The following is a 12,594-nucleotide window of genomic DNA, read 5'->3' as shown; positions in this document are numbered from 1 at the left end:
GCTGCCCGGGTCAGTGCTTCTCACAGCTCCTCATCACCCCCAGAATATCTCTGGAGAGGATCTTTCCGATCCCCTGAAGAAAGAAAGGCTTTTCTTAGTCAGTTTGGGCATTCCTGAACCTTGGCATTAAGTTTTATACCACGGGGTTGGGTGGGAATGCAAATAGATCCATCAGGTGTGCACCATGCTCTGAGAAACCTTTAGTGTTACCCTACGAAATCCCAGGGCTATCTCACTATTTCCAGGGGAGAATTTGGCATAGGAAGGTCAATGAAGTTCCTGTTTGAGACTAACATTGCTTTTATGACCCTCAGATTGCATCCTGCACTGGAAGAGAGGAGAGGTGTCTGGGAAAGAGAAGGGAAGTGTGGAGTTTGAACATGTGGAGAGATGGGCTGGTCTCTCAGGAACTTCATATAATCCCCTAAGGCATTTCTCAGACTGCAGACTGCAGGACAGCATCATCTTGGTGGTTTCAATGGAACTTGTTTGAGCTGCTCCTTAGCTTCTGCATGCACAGAGGTGCCCCTGGGCAGTGTCCTGCAGCCAGGAGGTGTCTGCAGGGCAGAGCTGAGCACACAGCTGCTGGGACTGTCTCCCTGAGCACAGGTAGGCAGGAGTGCTGAGGACAGGGAGGAGAGCTGAGGACAAACTGCTCCTGGCAGGGACAGCTCCAGGCAGGGAGGGAGAGGGAGCTATGCTCAGGAGCACTGTGGGAGGGGGAGCTGGGTACCTCCCTGCCATCCCTGTGGCCCCAAGGATTGCAGGCTGTCACTGCGTTTCAGAAGGGCCTCTGGTGAGGAGAAACTGCTGAGTACCCATCTGTCTGTCCTGCCTCTGTCCACAGGAGCACAAGGGGATTTGTCCCCGTTTCCCTTCCTGTCTATTCTGCATTTATTCCCACCATAATTGGAAACTCAGGGCAAGGCATTTTGCAGGGCTTGGAGAAAGTCAACTCTCCTTTTGCACACCTCCTCTTCATGAGGTCTTGCTGGGCTGCAGGTTCCTTCCAGAAGGGCACAGCTCTCCCATGGCATCTCTGTGTTATCCAAGAGCCCCATGGAGAAGACACCTCAGTGGTGCTCAGGCCATGGAAATGCTGCTGGCTGGCTGTGTGCAGGGAGCTGCAGAGAGTGCTTGGTGTTCCTGGCTGGGAGGGCAGGGCTGAGAACCTCCTTGGGTACAGTGGAACAAGATGTGAGGGTCAGAGGTCTTCTTTTGGGAAATGGATTCCTCTGGTCACAGCAGTGTCCAATTCCTTTTGGAGGGAACATCTGGGTGTGATCATCCCCCAGCAAAAAGAGCTGCCAGCACGGGGCAGCTGAGACCAGGGCTGATGGAAAGACCCGCTCTCTTCACTCATCACTAAGGGACAGTCCCTTTGCTTCTCACGACACACGAGGTTCCACTTGAAATGCAGTACTAATGCCAGGGCTTTCATGCCAGTAGAGACCCCTGCTCCCTTGGGCAGCCTCACCAGACAGAGCTCACAGATGGGACCCATGAAAAGTCTTCCTGAAAGCAGGGAGGCAGTTTGGGGGCTGCTATGTGAAATGGAGTTGGTTGATTGGGTTGGGGAATGCGCTGCCTGCTTCCTATTTCACCTCGGGGAGGGGGAGGGGGGCAGGGGCTGTTCTTCATAAAAGTCTCCCCTAGCTTGTCACTACCTTCTCCTCCTTGAACAGGGAAATATGCCCAGAGGAAGCAGATGTCAAATGGCAGCTCCATCACTGGGTTCCTTCCCCTGGCCTTTGCAGACACCCGGGAGCTGCAGCTGCTGCACTTCTGCCTCTTCCTGGGCATCTACCTGGCTGCCCTCCTGGGCAATGGCCTCATCATCACTGCCATATTCTGTGACCATTTCCTTCACACCCCCATGTACTTCTTCCTCCTCAACCTCTCCCTCCTTGACCTGGGATCCATCTCCACATCTGTTCCCAAATCTATGGCCAATTCTCTGTGGGACACCAGGGCCATTTCCTACACAGGATGTGCTGCCCAGCTCTTTTATCTTCTTGATTTCAGCAGAGTATTTTCTCCTCACAGTTATGGCCTAAGACCGCTACATTGCCATCTGCCACCCCCTGCACTACGGGACCCTCCTGGGCAGCAGAGCTTGTGTCCACATGGCAGCAGCTGCCTGGGCCAGTGGGTTTCTCAATGCTGTGCTGCACACAGCCAATACATTTTCAATACCTCTCTGCCATGGCAATGCTGTTGACCAGTTCTTCTGTGAAATCCCCCAGATCCTCAAGCTCTCCTGCTCAGATGCCTACCTCGGGGAGCTTGGGATTGTTGTGGTTCATGCCTGTTTTTCCTTTGTGTGTTTTGTGTTCATTGTGGTGTCCTATGTGCAGATTTTCAAGGCCGTGCTAAGGATGCCCTCTGGACAGGGACAGCACAAAGCCTTTTTCACCTGTCTCCCTCACCTGGCTGTTGTTGGCCTGTTTATCAGTACTGTCATTTTTGCTCACATAAAGCCAAATTCCACCTCTTCTCCATCCCTTGACCTGGTGGTGGTTGTTCTGTATGCAGTGGTGCCTCCAGCAGTGAACCCCCTCATCTACAGCTTGAGGAACCAGGAACTCAAGAAGGCCATTAGGAAAGTGATTTTATTGATAAATGTTGAGATTCATCCAACTTCTTCCAAGGAATGAATGGTTTCTCCTGCATTCTTATTAAAACCTGCTTCTGACTATTTGCTGTGTGATTCTCATTAGAGTGTGTGGGTTTCAGGGAGGTGAATGCATGTGGGAGCTGTGGTGGCCAGGTCAAAAGAGGCTGGTTGGATGGGGAGGACACCAGGATCTGGAAAGACCCAGGGCTAGGGCAGCCTGGTGAGTAATGGCCCCAGCTCTATGCAGGTCACCTGGGCAGACCCAAAGCCCAGGCCCACACTGGAGGGATGTGGCTGTTGTGGGGGGTAAGTGCCGCAGGGGATGCACAGAGGTCACCTGCTCACCAGATCAGCCAGAGAGGGGACTGGGGCAGTAGCTCACCTTGGTGTGGGTCCAGTTCCTGCCAACCACAGATATCTTCAGGCAGCTCCAGCTTCCCCTCTGGGGGCTTGTTCTTGGCACTCATATATGTGGGTAGCACTGGGTATGTGCCGTGGTGACCACTCGCCATCTTCCCTCTCACCACACCCCAATGCTTGAATCCAAAACACAGCCCCTGGTCTCTATCAGCTCCCAAAGCGACTATGAGCTTTTCTCTCTACAATGCAAAGAGAAACTGGCCCTTTTGGGGTGGAATTCCTTGGGACTGATGTTGACATGAGCTTTGGAAGAACAGCTCAGTCCCAAGGAACTGCCTTATGGAGATGCTATTTTATTATAGGGGTGCTATGAGAGTCTCCTCTGACCCAGGACTAGGTTCCCCTTGTGTACAGCTGAGACAGAAAAAGATCATTCCTCAGTAAAGTAAGATGAATCTGAACATATATTTAGGAACACTGTAGACACAAACAATAAAAGCCCCAATAGATAACGATGATAACAACAAACAAACAACCAAAGTAGAGGCCTTGTTCTATCAGAGAGACTCAAAATCATTTTAAAGAAAGACAAGAGGTTTATAAAGTCTGTGAAACATCCATGAGATCACTTTCCTCATTTCTCATGCTGTAGACGAGGGGGGGTCGCTGTTGAATGTGCTGTTGAATGATCCAGTTTAATACACATGAAATCTCTCTCCTCAGCTGCCTGCTACGGCCAAGCAGCGTGTGAAGGGACTCAGCTTCCAGAGGAGATTCTCTCCCAGAACAGTTTTATTCAGATACATAGAAAGGTCAGTTATTGTTGCAGTCTGGCGTAGCTGGGTGCTGGCAGAGGATGGGGGCTGCAGAGATGGCTCCTGCAAGAAGCAGCTAGAAGTTCTCTGCAGGCCCTGCAGAGCAAACATTGGTTGATTCAAGGGCAGAGTCTCTGCTGACCAAGGCCAAGCCCATCAGTGATGGTCACAGCGCCTCTGGGAATCACATTGAGGAAAACATAAACACAAGCAGCTGCCTTTTTCCAGCAGAGAAGGGAGTGAGAAGATGGAACGAGCTGTGCAGACCAAGGCCAGGAAGTGGGGGGAGGATGCCCAATGTGCCAGAGTGAAAGATGCCCCTGCAGCCTGGGGAGAAACCCATGGTGGAGCGGGTGTCCCACTGCAGCCGAGGGAAAAAGCCCAGACCCCACCTGCAGCCCGTGGAGAGGCCCCATGCTGGATGGAGCAGGGGGAGACAGACAGGAGATGCTGTGACCCACGTTGGAGCCAGCCCCTGCCAGCACTGGCAGCCCGTGGGGAGAGACAGAGACACAGAGATGAGCAAGGGAGAGATTTGGGCCAGATTAGGTTTGGTGGGGGGAGGCTGGTGACCCCATGGTGGACTGGGACTGAGAGACACTGTGACTGATGACTGCAGCCATAGCAGTGACCCACGGTGGGGCAGCTGGGGAAGAGCTGAAGCCCTGTGGGAAAGGACTCACCTTGGAGAAGGTCGTGGAGGACTGTCTGCCCTGGGTGGGACCCCACGGTGCAGCAGGGGATGGGGGTGAGGAATGAATGACCCCCCCCAGCCAAGAAGGAAACCAACTTGCAAGGGACTGACCGAAGCCCCATCTCCCAGTCCCTGCCCCTCCCGTGCCACAAAGTGGGGGAAGAAGGGAGCAAAATCCTGACTAAACTGAAGTCTGCAAGAAGGGAGGGGTGGGGGGAAGGTGCTTTAAGTTCTGGTCCCGTTGTTTTAAGATCTGGTCACGCTTCTCATTATCCAACTCTGGTGTCACTGGGTGTGCAGTGTAATAAACTAGAGAGTTTTCTGTCCTTCCCTCTGTTGAGTCTGTTTTGCCCATGTCATTCATTAAAGGATGATCCCTCCCTGTCCTTATCTTGACTCCTAAGCCTCTTGATATCTATTTTCTCCCCTGTACAAATAAAAAGGGGAGGGATAGACCGATTTTGGTGGGTGTCTGGCCTCCAGCCAGGCCTAAACCACCACACCCACACAAGCCATATGCCTCTCTCAGCATCAAAGCTAATCCAGCACCAATGAAACCACAACCTCATGCACAAGTAAGCTGCACACTCCTGGCCTGTCCACCACTCAGGCAAAGGTGGTATCACAGCATCTGCCACTGACATGTCTCCATTCCTGGCTTGTCAGGTATTTTGGCACCACTGACATCACAAGGACATTCCTAAGGTATCTGTCAGTTCCTGGCCAATCATACATCCAGATACCAGTAGCCTCAGAAGGACCTATACTGTCCATAAGCCTGGTCCTAGACTCAGGCTAGAGATATTTCCTCAGAACCCACACAGCCTATTGGTCTTTTCCCAGCCTATCAACTATTCAGGAAGTAATGATACTCTCTACACAAGTTTTGGCCTTTGTCTGACCTATCAGCTACTTGGGAACCACTGACATCACAACACAGACCATCTGCCTTCTCTTGTCCTGTGAACTGTTCAGGAATCAGTAACCTCACAACAACCTCCACTGTCCACAGCCTGCTCCAGATCTGTCAGTATGACCTCACAAGCACGTATTCCCCTATTGGCCAAGGACACATTGTTGAGATATTCAGTTCCCAGTGACCTCACAAGCATCTACCAAATCCATGAGGCTACTCCCCACATGCTTGAAGTATTCCATCTCAGACCTCTCAGGGCTCGTTCTGCAGCCTGTTTAAGTGGGGGACCCAGATGGCTTTATCTTTGTGTTTCTTTTCACCTTTAAACATTTATTCTTCATTAAATTAAACCTTATTAAAGCAGGTTTGATCCATTGCATACCTAAGTGTCTTGGTTTCGGTTGGGATGGAGTTAATTTCTTTTCTTACAGTGGATAGAATACTGTGTTTAGGAATTAGGATGAGAGCAGTGCTGAGAGCACCCTGATGTTTCCAGTTGTTGCCAAGTAATCAAGGACTTTTGCAGTTGTTCACATTTCCCTACTAATGAGAAAGGAGGGGACGCAGCCAGGACAGGTGACCCGACCTGGCCAAAGGGGGTATTCCATGCCAATTACATCACGCAGGTACAAATTGCTGCCATGATGGTGCACAGGCGACAATACAACAGAGAATCCCTGATCCCCATTCAGAAACTGATTCATCAACGGGAGAGTCAGGGAGTGACACAAGGAGGGTCTGTCTGTTTCTCCTGCAGGAGCGAGCAAGTGGTGTGTGGTGCTCAGCCACTGTTTGGGGCTGAACTACTACTACTACAAAACTACACAGTGTTTTGAGTTTATCCAAGTTCCACTAGTTGTTATCCATTGCTCCAAATGGACAGCACAGTGTGGTTTTGTTTGCAAGCTTTATCATCGTAATCTAGCTTAAGTAAAGTTGTGCTTTGCTTTGACCTCCTGAGGCAGAGTACTCCTGTTACTCCTCCGCACAGAGGATTATAGAAGCTCATCTCGCCAGTGTGCTTGTTAAAAGAGATTGGCTAAGAGAGGGTTTACCTGGCCCCTGGAGCAAGTAGGAAAGTGTAACTCATGCTGGGATGAGGCAGATGGGTCTGAGAGAAGGATTGGATCCAGGCGCACCTAGACTCCTCTCTGAGGGAGCTCCTGAGAAGCAGGCAGTGCTGAAGAGACACAGCTCTGCCAAGAGCAGCTCCTCTGCCAAACGCAGCGGGGCTGAGGGCACTGCCTGCAGGCTCCAAGGCAGACAGAGAGGGGATAAAGCCAATCTGGATGGGAGGATGCCCAGAGCTCACAGAGAAATCTTCATGGCTGTGGACATGTTATGTCTCTGGCTGTAGGGCAATAAACAAGAGTATCCTGAAGGGATGTCCCAGAGCTGGCACATCCAGCGGTTGGTGTAGAGGAGAAGGACATGCTCTGGATCAAGGAGTTTCTGCTTCACTATTAGAGGGACCAAGGCCATGACCTTTTCCTTCTCCCGGGAAAGGCTGCAGGAGTGTGAAGCTGGGTGTATCCCCAGCGGGGGTCAGGGCTGTCGTCATCAGGTTTCCTGTGCCACTGGTGGCTGTGTAGTGGGGAAAGGACTCTGATGCCGGCAGGGTAAGCTTCCTGGAGAACCTGCTACAGCACTGGGGGAGAGGCTGTGGGTGGATGGGTTGATCTTCAGAAGAACAGAGTCTTTCCTGTTCAGGGGGCACTGTGTGGGTGAGAACTGTTCACACCTCCAGATCACCCAAGGACATTTTTGAGGAGGTGCTTCAAGGGGAAGGTCAAGGCAGGATAAAGACAAGGAGATTTCCTGCATCTGACTATTCCATTTCCTACTCTTGAACAGTGGGAGGGGAGATATGTAAAAGGAGTTCTCCAGGATGAACACGTCTGTGAGACTCTTGAACCATCACTTTGAGTGATCACTGACTCTACCAAGAGCCTCCTAAAGCGCCTTCAGCCACTCCTCTTCCCATGGACAGAACCCACATCGCCATTACAGGTTTCATCAGGGTTGTTCTGACTGGACCTTGTCCACATGCCAACAAGAACTTGTGCACTGCCAGTGCCCTGAAGCCAGACACGTTTGTGTAGGGCCAAGGTGAGACCACAGAGCTTGTGATGGGGTCTGTGAGAGATGACGGGAAAAAGCCACCTGACAGGGAAACATCTGCCAGGAGGAAAATCTCCAGGCAGCAGGGATAATGTGAGGGAATGAGAGGAAGCCAAACCCAGAAATGTTGTGGGTGGGAGAATTCAGGAAAACCTATATCAGCCCCTCCACTGCAGACCCCTTCCTATGAGAAAGCCCTATTCCTCCAAGCAAAACCTCTCTCCTCAGGGTGGTGGGTTCCAAGACATGAACCATCTCCTCTGCAGCCAAAGCCCCAGTGCCAGGGCTGACTCCTCACCATACTGAGACCAGAGGCCCTGCTTCTCTTGGTACACTCAGCCAGTATCAACCAGGATTCCAGCCACAGAGCTGAGGAAAATCCTGGAAAAAGAGAAGTAGGTGCATGAAGCAAAAGGAGTATCCATGGGACTTGGGTTTGAGTTCATTCAGAGAAATCTCCCCTAACTTGCTGTGTTTTACTCCTAAATAGTGCCTCATGCCCAGAAACAGGAAACGTCCAATGGTTCCATCACCGAGTTCCTCCTCGTGGTGTTCACAAACACACGGGAACTGCAGCTCCTGCACTTCTGCCTCTTCCTGAGCATCTACCTGGCTGCCCTTCTGGGAAATGGCCTTATCATCATCACCATAGCCTGTGACCACCACCTCCACACCCCCATGAGCTTCTTCCTCCTCAACCTGTCCATCCTTGACGTTGCCTCCATCTCCAACACTGTTCCGAAATCCATCACCAATTCCTTGTGGGACACCAGGGCCATTTCCTACACACGTTGTGTTGCACAGGCCTTTCTCTTTGTCTTTTTCACTTCAGCAGATAACTGGGCCGGGGGGTTTCCTCAGTGCTGTGCTGCACACAGACAGTACATTTTCACTCCCCCTCTGCCAAGGAAATACCCTGGGTCAGTCCTTCTGTGAAATCCCCCAGATCCTCAAGCTCTCTTGCTCAGATGCCTACGTTGTGGAAGTTGGGCTTAATGTACTTACAGTCTGTTTTTTTCTTTGCATGTTTTGTGTTCATTGTGGTGTCCTATGTGCAGATCTTCAGGGCTGTGCTGAGGATCCCCTCGCAGCAGGGACGGCACAAAGCCTTTTCCACCTGCCTCCCTCACCTGGCCATTGTCTCCCTGCTTGTCAGCACTGGGACATTTACTTATTTGAAACCTTCTTCCATCTCCTCCCCATTGCTGGACCTGATAGTGACTGTTCTGTACTCAGTGGTGCCTCCAGCAGTGAACCCCCCTCATCTACAGCATGAGGAACCAGGAGATCAAAGATGCACTGAAGAAGTTCAAGAAACTGTGGAGCTCTTGCTTTGAGTTTCAGGGAGTTAAAAATTTCCCCATCTTCCAGTAGTCTGTCTCAGTGCCTCTTTAGCCAATTCTGTGTTGTGTTTGTATGTGTCCTTTCCTCTCTCTCTTTCATAAAGAGTCCTTGCATGGATGGTCACTGTGGAAGGCCCAGCTCAGCAAGTACTGCTTGCACTTAGCACATCCAGTTTCAGTCTGTGGTTTATGGTTTCCTGAACTGAATACTATTTGACTTTTGATTCTTGGTAATGAGAGAAATCTCTGTATCTGTGAGCAGGCAGCTGTCTGAGGAAAGCAGGTGGGAGTTGGTGCAAAGGACCTCTTGCATCTAGCTGTGCAATGCAGTGAAGTCTGATGTCAGGAAAAGTGATGCCCATCCCAGATGGCCAGTGAGAGAGATGGTGGTGTTGGGGTGGTGAGGAGAAAGGTTTCTAATATTGTGTTGGACTTGAAGGAGACAGCTTTTCCTACCTCCTTAGGTGACCATGTGGATCAATATGAACTGGAGAATGCTGCTATCACCTCTTCTCTGTAAAAGAAACATTTATAAATAGCCTTTTAAATAGAAAAACATCCTCTTCCCTTAAATGTGCACTGAAATCTCCCTTGTTATATTAGGATTAGCTTAACAAGTCTTAGAGTACTGTACTAGGACGAGACAAAGCACTTGTGGGCTCTCTGCATTTGGATGAGCCTCATGGTGGAGTTGATGCTGAGCATGTCTCTCCAGTGCAGAAAGATTTCATTAGCTGCTCAAGAAGGCAAAGTCAGAAGCAAACACTGAAGTTTCTTGGAGTGTTGATTTATCCCACTGAGGGCTGTTACCAACAAAGTTTCCCCAGGGACTTGTGTTTTGGAAAACATGAGTTGAAACTTAGCCCTAGCAACGTAAACATTAATAGCTGGAGTGAACAGAGCTGATAGGGCCTGGTACATCCCCTGTAACAACTAGATTGTAACATGCCAAAAAGCTCATCAGTTGAAACCAACCTAAGAGGGTGTGAAACAGGGTGTAGGGTCACTGCATATTGTATCTGAAGATGACCATTTCAAAACAGCTCAGTAACAAAACAGCAAAACCCTAAACCCAATAAAAAGCCAGAAGACCCCAGTCCTTACTATTACTATTGGTCTGAAATCCTGTGTGAGGCTGAGGTGAGGGCAACTTTGATTGCAAGGGTACAGTGCCTGAGGGATGTCTTTGTTCAAGGTCCCTCTTCAGAGGCAGGCAGAGGAAAGTTCAGGTGATTCTAATGCTGAGAAAAGCCAAATACCAAGCCCTGACTCCCAGCCCTCAGGGAGGGAGAGTTTGTCCTTCATGCATGGCTCAGGTTTTTCCTGGGGTGGTGTTTTATCTCCAGGAAATGGCTGAGCACCACACACCACTCACTATCCCCCTGCCCTGGGAGGAGAAACAGACATAGCTCCTTGGGTTGGGACAAGGACAGTGAAAGGGGAAGAACAACATAGCCCATGACAAAATACAGGCACAGTGATGACACAGAACACTGCACCAACCCAACCCACTGCCAGATGGAACTCAGACTGTCCTGGAGCCATGTAGGCCTGCCTCTTTCCTCCCAGCCCTAAAGGGGGGACACCTAATTAATGTTTATATATATCTTAAGTATGGGATGCAGGGGGAAATGGGCAGCCCCTTTTCAGTGTCTGTGGAGACAGGACAAGGGGCAATGGCTGCAAGTTGGAGCACAGGAAGTTCCGCACCAACATGGGATAGAACTTTTCCCCAGTGAGGGTGAGGGAGCCCTGGGACAGGCTGCCCAGGGGGTGTGGAGTCCCCATCTCTGGAGAGATTCCAGCCCCCTCTGGATGCTGCCCTGTGCAATATGAGCCGGGGAGCTGCTTTGGCAGGGGGTTGGACCCCATGATCTCTGGAGGTCCCTTCCAACCCCTGTGATTCTGTGATTCTGTGGTTTAGCAGTTTAGAAGGTGGACACTGTTAAACCAGAAAGTGACGTCAGGTAGAATTACGTCCACTCTCATGGCTACAAGAGCCCTGACCTACAAATTAATGGGGCTGCTACTGGGCTACCTTGAGAGGTTTCAGGCCATGAATATCTTTCATCCATCACACCTTTTGTTATGGATTTATTCCTGTTTCTTTAGCTTTTTGAAGGTGTACACTGGTAGAGCCCCAAAGCAGCGTTTTTCAATTTTAGGACTGTTCCCTTTCTAAGGAAAACCCTGAACCTCAAGGATACTGGGGCTGCTACTGGGCTACAAAGGCAGGTTTCAGGCCAGGAACATCTTTCAGCCCTCAAACCTATTGCTATTGCTGGACATTTACAAGTTTCAAAACTAGAAGCTGGTAGAACAAAGAACTGATGTCTTGCACTGTTATGACCATTCCAATGTTTGTAAAAGCCCTGAGCTGCAATGTTATTGGCATTGTCTCTTGGGCTACCAGGGGAGGTTTCTGGCCCTTGCACCATTTGTTTGGGAGCTATAGCTGGACGTTTAGCATTTTTGAAGGTGGACACTGGTAAAGCCAGAAAAAGACATCAGGCGATTTTTTGACCATTCCGTTGTCTATGAAGACCCTGAGCCTGGAGGTTACTGGGGCTTCTACTGGGCTACCTGGGGAGTTTTCAGGCAAAGAAGACTGTTAGGCTTATGTTTGGGGCTACTGCTGTACACTTAGTGTGTTCAAAGGCAGATGCTGTCAGAGACACAAAATTACGTCAGGCACTGTTAGGACCATTCTCTCTGCTAGGAACTCCCTGGTCCCAAGGTTACTAATGCTGCTTTTACTCCTCCTGAGGAGGTTTCAGACAAGGAACATCTTTCTAATCATCACTCCTTTTTATTGGGAGCTACTGCTGGATAATTATCAGGCTTGAACACTGAGGATCATAGAGACCAAAAAAAGATGTCAGGCACTTTTTGGACCATTCCCTTAAATTGGAAATCCCCAAGCCCCAAGGTTACTGGATCTGCTGAGAAGCTGCTGGACAGTTTTTCATGTCAGGAACATTTTTCAGCCTGTGCTCCTTTTCTTTGAAGCTATTGCTGAAGGTTTAGAATTTTTGAAGATGGACAATGGTAGAGCCTGAAAATGACATCAGGCACTATTAGCACCATTGCCTTGGCAAGGAACACCCTGACCCCAAGGTTACTGGTGCTGCTGTGTGCTACCTGGGGAGGTTTAGTCCATGAGAGGAAGGGCTGCCTGATCTCTCTCCATCCTTATCTTGACCTTTTGTTACATCTTCTCTCCCCTATGCAGGTGAGAATGGGGAGTGAAAGAGCAGCTTTGGTGAGCACCTGGGTCATTCACATTCAACAAGAGGTTGAAGAGGAAGTAGTACATAAGCATGTGGAGTAATAGGTTACAGTAATGATCATTAAACTCTTTCCCAGAAGAGCAGCCAAGTAGATGCCCAGGAAGAGGCAGAAGTGCAGGAGCTGCAACTCCTGTGTGTCTGCAAAGGGCAGGAGGAGGAACTGGCTGATGGAGCTGCAGTTGGACATCTGCTGCCTCTGGGTATGGAAATGTGTTGCAGAAGTAAAAGACAGAAGCTTGGAGATATTTATAACAAGGAAAATCAAAATGCTGGATTAGTCACCCAAATGACCCAAAGAATCATTCCTGGTTTTCAGTTATGAGTGTGGGCAAAAGGGGAGGACATGCAGTTTCCATCAGATGAAATCCATTCTCATTCAGAAAGGGATCTTGGCAACTTGCCTCCACTCACAGTAATTCCCATGGGAGCTGGGACCAG

General features: G+C 50.0%; 1 pseudogene across 1 annotated transcript in view; it reads left to right on the top strand.

Moving 5' to 3' along the window:
* The first annotated feature begins 1,876 nt into the window (after positions 1-1,876).
* The window catches only part of LOC311202426 (olfactory receptor 14A16-like), a 13,430-nt pseudogene continuing 2,712 nt past the window's right edge, over positions 1,877-12,594 (top strand). Inside the window, exons 1-2 of the transcript in view lie at positions 1,877-2,210; positions 2,481-2,606. The product of the transcript in view is annotated as an olfactory receptor 14A16-like (transcript). The remainder of the gene's footprint in view (positions 2,211-2,480; positions 2,607-12,594) is intronic.

This window comes from Gallinula chloropus (genome assembly GCF_964237585.1).
Source record: "Gallinula chloropus genome assembly, chromosome: 30".
Lineage (NCBI taxonomy): Eukaryota > Metazoa > Chordata > Aves > Gruiformes > Rallidae > Gallinula > Gallinula chloropus.
The sequence above is the reverse complement of the archived record's forward strand: the minus strand, read 5'-3'. Positions and strand labels throughout refer to the sequence as shown.